This window comes from Meriones unguiculatus, chromosome 3 (genome assembly GCF_030254825.1).
Source record: "Meriones unguiculatus strain TT.TT164.6M chromosome 3, Bangor_MerUng_6.1, whole genome shotgun sequence".
Lineage (NCBI taxonomy): Eukaryota > Metazoa > Chordata > Mammalia > Rodentia > Muridae > Meriones > Meriones unguiculatus.
The window spans coordinates 166,284,096-166,297,646 of record NC_083351.1 but is presented as its reverse complement, the minus strand read 5'-3'; positions in this window follow the sequence as shown (position 1 = coordinate 166,297,646).

Genomic DNA, 13,551 nt, shown 5'->3' with positions numbered 1-13,551 from the left:
CAGGTTGGAAGAGGGTTGGAGGGCGGGGTAAAAGCTCAGCCTCAGCTCTTGTTGCAAAGTCCAGGCAAAGCTCAGCCTCTTGCTCCTGTTGCAAAGTCCAGGCCGGGAGGGCTCAAGCAGGAATCCAAGTCCAGCTTGCTTCTCCCTGCTGTGAACCTGCGGGAGGTAGCGCCACACCCACGGGGAGGGAGGGTTTCACGGCCCTACCCACTCGCTGTCTTTGTCCTAGATTCCTTCAGCCTGGAAACCCGTATTTGCTGCCTTCTCGGTAAGGTTGCTGGCATCCCTCAAAGAGCAGCTCAAACTCAACCTGTAAAGAAGGGGAAGGCCTCCAGATGTAGGCATGGCTGTCTCACCGGAATTCCCAGAATGCTGCGTGCAGGCCTTGCAATTGTTCACTCACTGCTGTGTTTTGATTTCGTTTTCTGCTTTTTCGAGACAGCCCAGGCTGTCCTTGATTCCGATCCTCTTGCCTCAGCCTCCCATGTGCTGGTATTACAAGCACATACCACAGGCTAGCCCGACTAGCCCATGTGTTTAAGCAAAGTGTTTTGATTTTCCCTTGAGACTCTGAAGATTAGAAAAACATTTTGAACTCATCTAAATATACCAGGCTAACTTTTGTTGTTTTTCTTTCTCTTTTTTTTAAAAAGATGGAGTGGAGGGGGTCTTGCCATGTTTTCCATGTTAGTCCCAAGCTTAGTCCTGGGCTCAAGCATCCTCCTGCCTCAGTCTCCTAAGTAAGGACAGCTGCGGCCATGCCACCACATCTGGATACCTTTACTGGGAATACCTTTACTGGGAATATTTTGAGCATACAGGCAGGGAGGATATCACTTGCCATAAGGATATCACTTCAGCCGTCCTCCCTAGCAGAGCTCTGGAGATGGGAACTGTGAAAGTGGAGTTGTCGAAAAATAACTCTAGCAGTGGAAAGTGACCAGATGCACGCATCGAGTGGAGGGAGGGCGACACCAACCTACCCATAACACCTTTGACCCAAAATTTGTGCTGCCTACAAGATGTGCAGGGGTAAAGATGGAGCAGAGACTGAGGGAGTGGCAAACCAAGGACTGACCTAACTTGAGACCCACCCCACGGGAGAGAGCCACCCCTGACACCATTAATGACACTCTGCTGTGCCTGTAGACAGGAACCTAGCATAACTGTCTTCTGAGAGACTTTGTAGAGCAGTTGATGGAAACAGATGCAGAGACTCACAGCCAGACAATAGGTGGAGTTCAGGGAGTTTTGTGGAAGAGTGGGAGGAAGGACAGAGGGAGCCAGAGGGATCAAGGACACAGGAAGATCTACAGAGTCAACTAACCTGGGACCACAAGGCCTCACAGAGACTGAGTCACCAACCAAAGAGCATGCATGGGCTGGACCTAAGCCTCCTACACATATGTAGCAGATGTGCAGTGTGGCCATCATGTGGGTCCCCTAACAATGGGAGTAGGGGCTGTCTCTGACTCTGTTGTCTGCTTCTGGATTCCCCTCCCCTAGCTGGACTGCCTTGTCTGGCCTTAGTGGGAGAGAATGCACTTAGTCCTGAGACTTGAAGTGCTAGAGTGGGTTGGTACCCCTTACAGGCCTCCCCTTCTCTGAGAAGAAGGGGAAGTGGAAAGGGGGGAGAGGAAGGAGGAGGGTGGGATCAGGCTGTAAAGTGTTTAAATAAATAAATGAATAAAAAAATAAATGGGGGGGGCTTGAGAAGTGGGACTAGGGAGATGATTCAGTAGGTAAAGGCATGATGACCTGGTTCAACACCTGGGTTTCCTCACTTACACACACACACACACACACACACACACACTAAAAACATGAGTGAGAGGGGTGGCTCAGTGGTTAAGAGCACTGGCTGCTCCTCCAAAGTTCAAATCCCAGCATCCACATGACAGTTCACAACCATCTGAAACTCTAGAGGGTCTAAGAGCCTCACACAGACATACATGGCATGGAGGCAAAACACAAGTGTAAAAATAATGATTTTTTTTTTTTTTTTTTTACAAAACCATGAGAAAGATTAGGATAGCTAGATCTCAAACGTGCAATATTTCCTAATGCAGTGCAGCGAGTGGAGGGAAACCCGGTAGGCTCGATGCCCTCTCCTGAAGCCCCTGTTTACACAATAGTCCCTAAGCGTTCTCCATGCTAATCAGCATCCAACTGAAGGGCCATCTTCCTGTGCATTTATCACCAAAAGCGCATCCTGGTTCCTCAAGAGTGACTACTGAGACCTGTCAGAAGCCTTGGAAAGCTGGGCCCTAGAACCAAGTCCACTAGGGGCAGAGAGTTCTTTCAGAGTAGTGCATTCAGCAAGGAGGGTCTCCACAGCATTTTCTTTTCTAGTCTTTATTCCTTTCTGCTAATTGCAGAATTAGGAATTCGAAGAGGGAGAGCTTGAAACTCAAGCTAACCTGCTCCTCGTTAAGGGCTTTGATAGATCTGAAATTTCCATTGTCTGTGTTCTCTACCATCATACCCCTCCCCCACATGTCCCATAGCGTGGATAACGAGACACCAAATTGGCCCTGGCTCTGTTCTTACGCCAGGAGATTTATTGTGTTTACTTGCTGAGCCTCTTGGATTTTCTCAGAAACGAAGGCGAGGGGCAGCTGGCTCCTTAAGCACAGAAGTTCCTCCCCGCCCGGAACAGCCGGGAATCCGTTGAGAAGGGAAGAGGAGTGATTATCTGGGCACCGGACAAAGACATTTGCAGCCTTAGTTGCCTTGGGTGCCACCTGCCCTGAACCTTATCCCCCTACCTGTGTGTCACCTTGCACCTGCAGGGGCTCCTGGCTCCAGGTGTTAGTTTCCTCCTGTAAGCTTCCTCTAGACCACCTGGAAGATCAGAAGCAGGTGGAGTTCTCAGCATCCTGGACACAGGTCTGGCACTTTGCCTTCCCTGCAGCTACTGCATTGTTGACTCAGAGTCAGTTTGGGGGTCTTTGTGTGACATTTCTCAGATTCGAAACTCCAAAGTTCCAGATAGATAGATAGATAGATAGATAGAGATAGATATGTATGTATCTGTTCCCGGGTTGAGAAAATAAACTCTAATCTCTTCAAGTTTTAAAGCTCCAGCATGATGGAAAAATAGCTTTGAGGTTATAAACAAGTTGGTATTCCTCGAAGGAAATGGAATTTTATTTTCTCTTTTACAGAAGACTGGGAGGTGAGTGATGGGGGAGGTGTCATACAAGATTATTTCTCCCAGGCAAAGTACCACCACTATCCTCATGAGGTCGGCTGTGCCCGCTTAAAACGATCAGCACAACTAGGCCCATTGACTGTTGACCTTCCCTGCTAGAAGAGAGGCTAAAGGGGTCATAGGACCCTCGGCCTGGGCATCTAGCCACTCCTCCCCGCCACCTGTAAGCAGTTCTGTCCTAATGGCACATGTCCTCAAGGAGGAGCTGGAAGTATACATACATACATACATACATACATACATACATGGGGAAGGACTAGGAAAGGGCTGCATCTATGCAGTCATCATCCATGCTGAGTGCAGGCCTTCTGGAGTCCCTGCCTTAAGGCTGGCCAGGCTCCTGGCTGTCGCCCCTCCCCCACAGCTCTGTAAGTCAGCCCAATAAACTCACCGGCTCCCTAGAGTAAACTCTGGTAGGTAGACTGTGTCTGGGTTCATCTCAGGACCTTAGGAATGGGGTAGCCATTGTTTACGGTTCCCCCAGGGAAGGAATTTGAGCAATGCAAAGCCCTATAGCAAATGTTCTGTTACCTGCTAGATTTGGGGGAGTTGGATCTTCTGTTGTGCCATCACTGTTTTATATTTCTTTTCAAAGGCAGGTCTTGCTGGGTGTCCCAAGTCTAATTCACTATGTAGCCCAGGCTGTTCCTACCTCATTCCGGTGGAATTGGATTTTTTTTTTATTAATAAATTATTTTTTGTTAACAGGAACCTCTCATATATCCTTTACATGGTGACATTTTTAAAACATCAGAAAAAAAAAACTACATGTAAATCTATTTGGAGGACTGGGGAGATGGCTTGCTCAGTAAAGTACCTACTGTGCAAATGTGAGGACCTGGATTGAATCCCAAGAGTCCACATCATAAAGCCAAGTGTGATCCCACTTGTTTGTAAGCCCAGAGCTGGGGGGGTCAGAGAAGGTGGATCCCTGGGGCTCACTGGTCCACTAGTTTAGTAGAATACACTGAGAGACCCTGTCTCAAAAAACAGGGTGGATAATGATTTATGAAAAACAAAAACAAAACAAAACAAAAACCCTCAATAGCTGCCCTCTGGCCTCCACGAACACTCACCCACACTCACACACACACACAAGATACACCAAGTATTTAAACGAAGCAGGCAGTGATTTGCTTAACTAAGAACAGGGTATAGGATTTGGAAGCATTTTGTCTTTATTCACTTTTGGGTGGAAAAAATATCTTTAAAATTGCATGTTTAACAGAAGGTGGTGTTTACGCTTTGTGGGTTGGCTTTTCTGTTTGTTTTGTGCTGGGCATTGAACCTAGGTTCTTGCACAGGCTAGGCAGTGTTTTACCATTGAGCTCCACCTCTAACCCTGTTGTTGTTGACATGAGAGCTCACCCTATTGCTCAGGGTGGTCTTGAACTTGAGAGCGCAGGTCTCACCTACATCTTGGCTTAGACCATAGGTGTGTGCCATCAGGCTTGGCTTTACAGCTACCTTCATATTTAAAAAATAAAAATAAAAAGCATAGAAATGATAACTTTATTTTACAAAAAAAATCCACAACAACAAAAAGCAGAAACATCTTCTAATTTCATCAGTATGAGCCAATTACCGATATCATTTTGGAGTGTGGCAATCCAGCACCTAGAACAACAGTGGTACCCACTCTGTGTGCTATAGGCCAGTTTTATTTGGTCAACTCATCACTGGATGTTGCCTACGGAGCCAAATAGAGAATGTTTATGTGTTTGTGTCCTCAGGTGAGGGGGTTTGTAGAGCGCCTGGGCTTTAGTGCCACTTTCCTTCTCTGTCCTTTAAAGTGCTAAGCTTGAAGCTAGTGTGTGTGTTTGTGCATATTGTGTGTGCACCTGTGTGCGCATATGTGATTCTGGGGACCAGTTCCAGGCCTCACGCATGGCAGACTTGCCTGCTGGGTATGTGTTCCTCGGTCAATCATTCTTTACATTCCTGTGATGTGAACAATAGTTGTCTTTGGTTTTTACCCAGTTTCTTTGCCAGTGTTCTGGGCTGGGACTTAACAGGTTGAAGGCTCCTCCTTCAGGAAACTGGCTGCCCGCTGCAACCAGCAGGAAGCAAGGGAAGAGACCTCTGGCCCTTAGCAGCTATCTGACACCTGAGTCTTTCTGTTTACTTTTTGGGGCAGTGGAGGTAAGGAGACAGATAGGAGGAAAGGACTTTGCTTGGTGACAATTTAACATGGGCCAGGTCTGCGTTTCATCATTTTTTTTTTACTCACTAACAGCCACTTTATCATGTAACAAAAGGGTAGGGGAAAGATCTATCTATCTTATCTATCTATCTATCTATCTATCTATCATCTTTTCTGTCATCTATCTATCATCTCTCAATCCTCTATCTTTTCTGTATACCTACCTACCTATCTGTACCTATGATCATATAGTTCTGTTTTTGTTTTGTTTTGTTTTCTAAGACTGTGTCTTGATATGCAAACTAGACTGGCTTGAAGTTTTGATGATTCTCCTGTCTCTGCCCCAGGGACTGGGTGAGACAGTTGGTAAAGACATTTGCCATCAAGCCTGGTGACCCAAGTGTGATTCCTAGGACCTGCATGGTAGGAGGAGAGAACTGAATCCAGAAAGTTGTTCTCTGACCTCCACACATGCCGTCAAGCGCATAGGCTGACATACACACATACATGTAAATGAATACATGAGTTTTTCTGTCTGTATTTTATTCATTCATTTATTTATTGCAGGACTGGGGGTTAAACCCAGATTGTTTTAATACTTAACAATGAAGAAGTACACACCATAGGCTTAGTGATTTCATTACTTTGGGGTTTCTGGATCTTTTCTTATTGGTACAAATAGGACTGATAGGAATATCATTGGAAAAAAAGAAAACAAATCAACAACAACAAAAAGTCAACAGGCAGAGCAAGAAAAACCATGGAGAATGTATTATGACTCAAAGCATAAAATAGTCATTCATAAAATGGGAGCAGTAAGACAGATCTCATGTTGTCAAGCTAGTTATCCTTACGGTGGGAGACAGGCTCCCCTCCTTCAGTGTGAGCTGACTGCACTGACTTCCTTGTAGAGAGTAGGGAGAGAGTAGACCACAGTGGGGAGACTTGGTCACCACTTCCTACCTGTGGCGATGAGTCATTTTGACCACGTGAACCTTGGTATGATGTAAGGATAATAGCATTGACGTCTGCAGTCTCCTCCCTCCCACGTACAATCATAATAACCCACGTCTAATCATGATGAAAATATTCAACACATTTCAGTAGAGGGGATCTTACACATGTCTCCCCAACACTTCTCAGAATGGTCAGGGTTATCAAAAGTGAGCCAAGGCAGCTGGGCGGTGGTGGTACACGCCTTTGATCCAAGCACTTGGAAGGCAGAAGTAAGCAGATCTCTATGTTTGAGGCCAGCCTGGTCTATAGAATGAGTTCCAGAAAGGTCAGGGCTACACAGAGAAACCCTGTCTCAAAACGAAACAAAACAAAACAAAAAAAAAAAAAAAAAAAGTGAGCAAAGTAGGAGAAATTGTCATGGTAAGAGGACCCTAAAGAGAAATGGCAGGTGTACATAACACATCCTGGATGGGGTCTTGAAAGGGGAAACGACATTAGGTAAAAAGCAAGGCAAGCCAAGTAAATTAAGGACTTTAGTTAATAATAGTGTGCTTATATTGTGTATGGTGTCTTGCCCTAACCACAACCCTTCTCTAGTGATCTGCCAGAGGTGCCCTCTGGGGCAAGGAAAGGTGGATGCCACCATGGCATCAACACTTTAATGGTGGAAAAGGAAAGAAGTAGTGAGGAAGGAAGAGGAAAGAACAGGAGTGGGGAGGGGAAGAGAGGGAAGGAGGTGGAGAGTAACTGTGAAGCAAAACAGCAGTAGGGTGGCCAAAGATGAGCTTGTTGAAGCAATTTGTTTCTTCTGACCAAGCTTTCTTTTGGGGTTGGGAGGGGGGTCATTAAGGCATCCTGGCACCTAGAAGACCTGCTAGAGAAGTCAAACTCAGCAGTGGTCACAATAGAAGGAGAGTTCCCTTTAGGAGCAGATGCGGTCTTCCAGCCTGGGTTTTCTGTCCTCTCAGTCTGGATTCCACAAGCAGCTATTGATATGTTTGGCATGTGCTGGGGCTGTGATCACATGGCACATGTGGGTGTCCCACTCTCTCACCCCCAGGTATCCCTGGGAGATGACTCCCTGCCAGATAGGGAGGCTCTAATGGAAATCCAAATGTTTTTAATTGGTAAAATTATACTCACGTGGCCATGAGACTTTACTGTTGCTTATGCAAAGCTTATGGCCAGACAGGGACTGAACCATAAGGCTCTTGGAATTAGGAAAGTGAGTTTAAAGCAGTTCTTTCTTGGCTTGTGTTTTTGACAGGCAGAATTACCAAAAGAGGCTCTCTCAAAGGGAAAAGGTGATAGTCCTCGTCTCTTACATGGTGTCCTAAGGTCACAAGATAAATGTAAAGTGCAAGGGCTGGAGAAATGGCTCAGTAAAGAGCACTGGCTGCTTTCCTGGAGACCAGGGTTCACTTCCCAGAACCCACAATCATCTGTAACTCCAGTTCCAAGAAATCACATATTTTCTTCTGGCCCCCAAGGGTACCAGGCATGCATGTGATACACAGAAATACATTCAGGAAAACACACACACATACACACACATATTATATATATACAAGCATGCATGTGATATACAGATATACATGCAGGAAAATACCCATATAAATACATATATATATGAAAATACATAATAAAAATTTGGAAAATTTAAATATAAAGCACAGGCATTTTCTGTCTCTATATTTCCTTTTTTTCTGTTTTTCTTAACGACAGTTGACTATTGTGAAGTACTCTATAGAACTCCCAGTTTGCCAGTAGGGATGTGGGATGGTGAAATTTGCAGAAAGTGTCTTCCGTTGCAGCATTCACTACAGTGGCTATATGTGAATTGGACATGGTTTGACCTTGGATAACAAGGGAATCAGAGATCTCCACTTTAATCATATAAACTTCAAAAACCATTTATCAGTGTCACTGTTTCGTAGGCTTTTTGCAATTAAAAAGGTAGTGTGATCACATTTAAAATTTAGAAAACCAGCCAGATATGGTGGTTCAGGCATGAAGTCCCAGGCAGAACTACAGGAGCTGTAGTCTGAGGCAGGAGCATCTCAAGATGAGCCTCAGCTGTTGGATGTATGAATGTAGTTTCCATCTTGACAACTTCCAAGTCAGGACTTTTGTGGGCCTGCCAGCACATTGAATAAAGACACGGAAACTTGTTATTTATAAAAGCTTAGGTACTATAGGGCAGACATTCAGCTATTCTAACCCGCCAAATCCTGGCCTTTGCTCCGCCACATGGCCGTTACCTCTCTCGCTCTCAGCCCCTGGCACCTGTGCCCATTACCTCTCTCTCATTCAGTCCTGGCACCTGTTCCTCCCCAATCACACTGGCAAACCCCCCACTTCCGATTCTTCCCATAGTGACCGCTTTCTCAGCCCGGAAGTCCCGCCTTTCCTCTTCTGCCTAGCTCTTTACTAAGCCAATCAAAAGGTGAGGGAGAAAGAGTGCTTATAAAATGTGATGCCAGTGATGAAACATAAGACTGACAACATAGAGGTCGGGACAGTACTCAGCTCTCTGCCAGTTAGCAACTGACAATCGAAATATACGGAGACACACCTTCACACGGCACACCCCATCAGGTGGTTCATCACGGAACACGAAAAGAAAATCAGCCACATGTATGTCGAACAGTGACACTGGTTGACAGCCAAGGTATGGCATCAGCTTAGGTGCTGGTGTCAACAATGGAGCTTCATTTCCCTCTAATGAAGAATGAACCCATGTCGCTTGGCGAAGTTGGGTGGGGCAGGAGGTTACCTTAAGTGAAATTAAGCAGGCCCGGGAAGGAAAGTGGAACGGTGTGTTTGCTCATATGTGGAGGGAGTGGGGGGAGATGGCTTGAGAAGATGCAGGCTTCTAGGGAAGAAGAGGGGCATTACGGAAGTGGGGAAGAGAGCAAGCAGCAGAAAGGATGGATGTGACTAAACATGGCACCTTCCTGTTAGTGAGCTAAGTCTGAACTATTCCCTGTGGGCTTGAACAGTAAACACTTACTTTGTCCCCAAATCATGGCATTATTTTGGGGATGTCTGAAAACTTTAGATAAGGCCTAACTGAAGCAAGTAGGTCTTGGGGGAAGACATATCTCTGAGGGTTATACTTGAACTCTAATTTCTTTCTCTACCACAGAAACCTCTGAAGCCATGAGTCGAATCAATTATTCCTTCCTTCATGTGTCCATAGAAGCAACGGTTAATAAAATGTTTACAAATTTTGAGTCTATGGAGTTATAAACATTGGGTCTATAGAGAAAATATACTAAACTCAAATTACAAATCAGTTCATTTCTAATAACAGAAACAATTAATAGATCAAAGGGTCACACACACACACTAGTGATGGTGGTTCATGACTTTAATCCCAGCATCCCATCGTAGGCGGAGCCAGCCAGATCTGTGAGTTTGAGGCCAGTCTAGTCTACATAAAGCTTCCATGAGAAAACATGGAGACCCTGTCTCAATCAGTAGACACATACGGATACACATATGTATGTATACGTAGACCTCACTAAAATGATCAGCATACATATTTGTGTGATATGCACAGATAAATGCTTACATATATCCTACATGTCATTCTTCTCCACTGACTCCATAAATCAGTTTAGCAGTGGAATTCTTTGCTGTTCAAAGAGAACGCATGCTGTCATTCAGTCTCGGCTTCTCACTGATGCCTTCCAGATGTCCCCCATTGAGCTAGAGAATAAGACACAAACGCCTTCTCTCCACAGAGCCCTCTGAGCAGGAGGGTAAGCCGGGCACCTAGTAGGCGTGACACACACTGCCTGCCCCAAATCCTAAGAACATCTGGCTTAGAATGGAAGGTCAGGGAAGAGTTCTCGTGGGATTTAATATCCAAGCAGGAGCGCAAGAGGGTGACTGCTTCAGTTAAGAAATGGTCCATTTGAACTACGTCAGGGGTCAGTAAGATCCATGAGAGAAAACTGTGGGGAAATTCCTCCTAAAGTCAAATGCGGTTGTAATGTGATCCAGCAACCCTGTCAGGTATAGAGCCTGTTATGGTATGGGGATAAAACAGATGAGAGAATGAGCGCCTTAGCCAGGTGTTGAATGTTTGTTTGTCGACTGTCTCCTCTCTCCTTGCTGCCTGCACAGCATCTCTCAGCACCGCGAGAGCTAGCCATTAGGGAGAGAGTTTCCTGGTCGATGCATGATATCTTCAGCAAGAGGGTCTTACTTTCTACTATGGTGGGCAACCAAGAGCAATGGCAGCAGTCTGTACTGTTTTGGGGTGCCTCTGAGAAAGATATCAGCGGTCTTACCCAGTACTGGATCCCGCAAGCTAGAACATTGACCTACTAGGCAGGATGTGCCAACTAGTGTGACAGTGGCAAGGTTGTTTATGGGAACAGGCATCCGCTCTCTTGGTTGGATTTCACCACAGGAGAAAATCCACACCTACTACTGTAAATATGGCCAAAACCTATATCTGGGAAAGCCCTGGCATCGGGGGCGCTATTGATGTTACTTTCCTAAATGGTCAGGTTGCCAAGCTGCTGTCAAAATATTTATGTTTATAGCAGAGCCCAGTGGCGCACACCTTTATTCCCAGCACTTGAGAGGCAAAGTCAGGCAGATCTCTGAGTCTGAGGCCGGCCTGGTCTACTTAGTGCATAGAGAGTTTCAGGACAGGCGGGGCAACACAGGTGGGGCAGTGTACGTTTTCACCAATAGATGCGTGCTTCTATCAGCTGTCAAGAGAGAAGCTTCTTGGCACTGATAGTCGTTACTGCTATGGTATGGTGGTAGTTAGTTAGAGACTTGTAAGCTGTTCAACGCGCTGAGAATAGGTGACTCCGAGAGCTCAGCTATAGACAGAACATTCATTTTCCCTACGCCACGCTCGGGGAACACTATGGCGGAGGCGGCAAAAAGAATGGAAGAGCTGGAGGATGGGGAAGCCTGCCTTTTGGATGTGACCTGCCTGTTGTACAAGCTCAGGCCACTAAAATATTCGAGCATGGAGAAAGACTCCTCCGTCCCCATCTCAGGAACCTAATGGCAACTGATGGCTGCTGGCAGAGAGACAGTCACTTTTCTTGGAAAAGCAGCTACTCCTAACTTGCCCCTGTCCTGATGGATGAACCCACTCTCACCTACATGGAGACAACACTGACTTGAACCAACGGGTGATTAAAAGTTTTTAAAAAGGACACGAGGTCGGGGGAGAGATGTTTTGAGGGAAGTCTGGGGGTGCCTGAAAGGGGTGGGTGTGATCAAAATTCATTGCTTACAGGTATGGAATTCTTAAATACGCTTGTAGGAAGTGTTTAGATCATGAGGTTGCTAACTTTGTCAGTAGGTTTTCCACTGAGCAGGCTCCTAGGCAGTGGGCCTGGTTGGAGGAAAGGTCACACTGGCAGCAAGGCTCTCCAGTGTAGAGCTGTCCCTGACCCATCCTGTCTAGCAGAAGGTGAGTCGCTCCGCCCCACCCCGGGCTCCCATCCATCATGTTCCTTTTCACTTTATCTGGCGTGGGCCAGATAAAATGGGGGTGAGCTGAAACCCCTTCCTTCCTGAATTCATTTTCTCAGGTATTTTGTCCCAGTCATGAAAGAAGAAAGAAAGAAAGAAAGAAAGAAAGAAAGAAAGAAAGAAAGAAAGAAAGAAAGAAAGAAAAGATTTGTAACCAAATACTAATCACAGTATCATTCATAATATCCAAAAAACTGGAAATAACTCTTCATCTTCCAGTTGATAACTAGATAAACAAAATGTTGTGTGTCCATATGATGGAATATATTACTCAGCTATAAAAGGAATGGGCTTCTGATACATGCTAGCACATAGACAAATCTTTTAAAAGTTGTGTTAAAGGAAAAGAGTTCAACATAAAAAGACACATTTTGTGTGATTTCATTTTTATGGAATGGCTAATTCCAGGAAGACAAAGAGTAGTGCTGTTGGGAGACGGAGGAAAGTGGAATTGGGGGTGACTGCTAACGGGTATAACAGTTCTTTTGGGGTGATGATAATGTTGTAGAATTAAATAGGGACAATGATCACACAATACTGTGAACCATACCTTTTAAAATAGCAACATTTTTGCTTTGTTTCCTTTTTGAGGCATGACCTCATTTAGCCCAGGATGATCCTGAGTTCCTGATCCTCCTGCCCCCACCTCCCAAGTGTCTGGACCACAGGCAGGCACCTCTGTATCTCCCTTCCTATTTCCTAAAGTTAGAGCTGGGGCTGAGTCTAGTAAGAGACTGTGAGAAACCATAAGAAGCTCTCCGAGACATGTGAATGCATGGGGGAGGCAGGGCAGGAATGAAGTGACACAGGGCCCCAGATGGGTCCCCACGCTTCATAAAAATGATGGTGAGTAGTTCAGCTTCACTCTGAGGTTGAGAGAGATGTAATCTGTGACGGCGTGACCTGAGCATGCGGGTTTTCCCTGATCTTATTACACAGGAAGGGCAGAGGGACAGAGCTTACGGTGCTCGCTTGTCAGTCCCCTTAGGACCATTGAAAACTGACTCCACAGCCCCCAACACTTAGGGTCTCCATGGAACATAACTACTCAAGAGGGTTAAGTGAGGAGTGTTTTCTGACTCCCCACCCCCAGGTCAGTTCTGACCCAGGAATAACTGGCTGCAATAAAGAGGAGTCTCAGGTCAAATTCTATTATGATTCTCAAGAGGGAAAAAAAATCCTTTCACAAGTGGGATCTAATGCAGCCTGTTCCTTCTGGGTCATTTGAAAATGATGTGTCACTGAATGCATGTATGTATGTATACTACATGCATGCCTGGGGTCTTCAGATACCACAAGATGGCTTAAAAATCCCCTGGAACTGGAGTTACAGACACTTGGGAGCTGCCATGTGGGTGTTAGGGGCCCAACCCAAGTCACCTGTAAGATCTATTTCTCTAGCCTAATGGGGGGGGGCGGGTATTTTTTGATATAGGTTCTCATGTAGCCCAGGCTGGCTTTAAACTCCTAGGTACCCAAGGATGACCTTGACCACTCCTTCCCTATGGCCTGTGATGTAGGATTATAGGCATGATATGTCTGAGCAACACTCTGGAAGAGGCCCAGGGAGTTGTCTCAGCATCCTTGTAGAAATCAGTAAACATAAATGCAGTAATTCATTTCTGGACTCTGTTGGATTCCATTGACCTGTCAAAGCGTGATACCAGGTGGGTATCACACTGAATTGATCACTCTAGGCCACTGTATTTAAAACTGGGGAATG